At 47.9% G+C, this 1799-nt stretch overlaps 1 protein-coding gene across 1 annotated transcript in view; it reads right to left on the reverse strand.

The window, feature by feature from the left end:
- PRSS55 (protease, serine, 55) overlaps positions 1-1799 on the reverse strand; it is an 18270-nt gene that overhangs the window by 609 nt on the left and 15862 nt on the right. The gene's annotated exons all lie outside the window — the stretch shown is intronic.

Consider the following 1799-nt stretch of genomic DNA (forward strand, 5'->3'; position numbering starts at 1 on the left):
ACCTCCACGAATTGTGGTCTTCAGGTGACCGGACGGGACTCGGGAGGGAGGCAGAGAGGGAGGGCTGGCCTAGAGACTAGCTCCATTCCACGTGCGACACCGAGACGGGGATCCGGAACACGGAGGATGTGTCCGCCCAGGCTGAGGACGAGTAGGGACCCGTTTTGCGGGTCTTAAATCAGAAACGCTGGACAGAAGGGAAGGAAGGAAAACAGGCTGCGGTTGGGGCTGTGGATAGGAACTGGGTCTCCTTTGATGTTCTTCCAGAGGCGTGCGGGTGAAGTATGTCTCTTTTTAATCCTGTGGTGTGGGTGTTTGCAGGGGGCATGTGAGCTAAGCTTTTTTGAATGCGTGGCTCCTCCAGGGTGGAATCACATGGGTCAATGACTCAGAGAATTATCTATTTATATAGAAAATATGTATGCAGTCCGCACCATGTCCCGCACATGGATATGGCTTCCTTTTGTCCATATTAATACAGGGAAAATGAAGCTTAAGAAGGATGAAGGGCTTACTCAGGGTTATGTGGTGTTGGGGCCGAAGTTGGAACCAAACCTTCTTGATGCCAAGCACATGTTCTTTCCCTCCAGCGAGGGTGGTGGGTTGGTGGCTACAGTCACTCAAACCATCTTCCTTTCTTACCAGAGGGATGGCCTCCCATTCCATGATCATAAACGGGACTGGAATGAATGAGATCTTATATGAACTCTTAACGAGGAGGAAGAGGATAAGCACTTCCTGGACGTGATGTAAAAGGCCCTTGCCTACTGCAGTGGAAGTGCAGAGTCGTAACCACTGGACCCCCAGGGAAGTTCCAGCGTGCTTTTCTTTGTGTGAGTTCTAGTTCAAGATCAAGGGACGAGAACAAAATCAATAGGATTTCCACTCAAACAGCTCCTTCCATAAGTGCTGTTTTTAATCATTTTTCTTCATGTTATGATGGTATAAATGATATTTAAAGATCTATTTAATATGCTGATTATTTCCTTACATAGCTGGGAGAGAACTATGATTGGAAACGTAACTTCTAAGCCTGTTTCTGCATTGTTATAATGGAGATAGTACCAAGTATTTCCCAAAAGTGCTGGCAGTGAAATTTAAAAAATCTATAAATCACTCGGCATAGGGTAAATTCTACGTAGTAAATGCCCTAGAAATATGTTAGTATTTATTATTTTGGCCTCATGTATTACAAATATAGGCCCTTTACCACTAGGGCTCCCAGGTGGCCTTAGTGGTAATGAACCTGCCTGCCAGTGCAGGAGACGTAAGAGACTTGGGTTCAGTCCCTGGGTTGGAAAGATCCCCTGGAGGAGGCCATGGCAACCCACTCCAGTATTCTTGCCTGGAGAATCCCATGGACAGAGAAGCCTGGAGGGCTAGAGTTCACAGGGTCGCACAGAGTTGGACGTGACTCAAGTGACTTCCCATGCACACATTACACATACTACTTGTGTATTTAGGAAGCAGAGAGTCCTTTCTTCAGTTCAGTTCAGTCACTCAGTCGTGTCCGACTCTTTGTGACCCCATGAATCGCAGCACGCCAGGCCTCCCTGTCCATCACCAACTCCCGGAGTTCACCCAGACTCACGTCCATCGAGTCAGTGATGCCATCCAGCCATCTCATCCTCTGTCATCCCCTTCTCCTCCTGCCCCCAATCCCTCCCAGCATCAGAGTCTTTTCCAATGAGTCAACTCTTCGCATGAGGTGGCCAAAGTACTGGAGTTTCAGCTTTAGCATCATTCCTTCCAAAGAACACCCAGGGCTGATCTCCTTTAGAATGGACTAGTTGGATCTC

The sequence above is a fragment of the Bison bison genome, unplaced genomic scaffold (assembly GCF_000754665.1).
Source record: "Bison bison bison isolate TAMUID 2011002044 unplaced genomic scaffold, Bison_UMD1.0 scf7180017864143, whole genome shotgun sequence".
NCBI classification, from domain to species: Eukaryota; Metazoa; Chordata; class Mammalia; order Artiodactyla; family Bovidae; genus Bison; species Bison bison.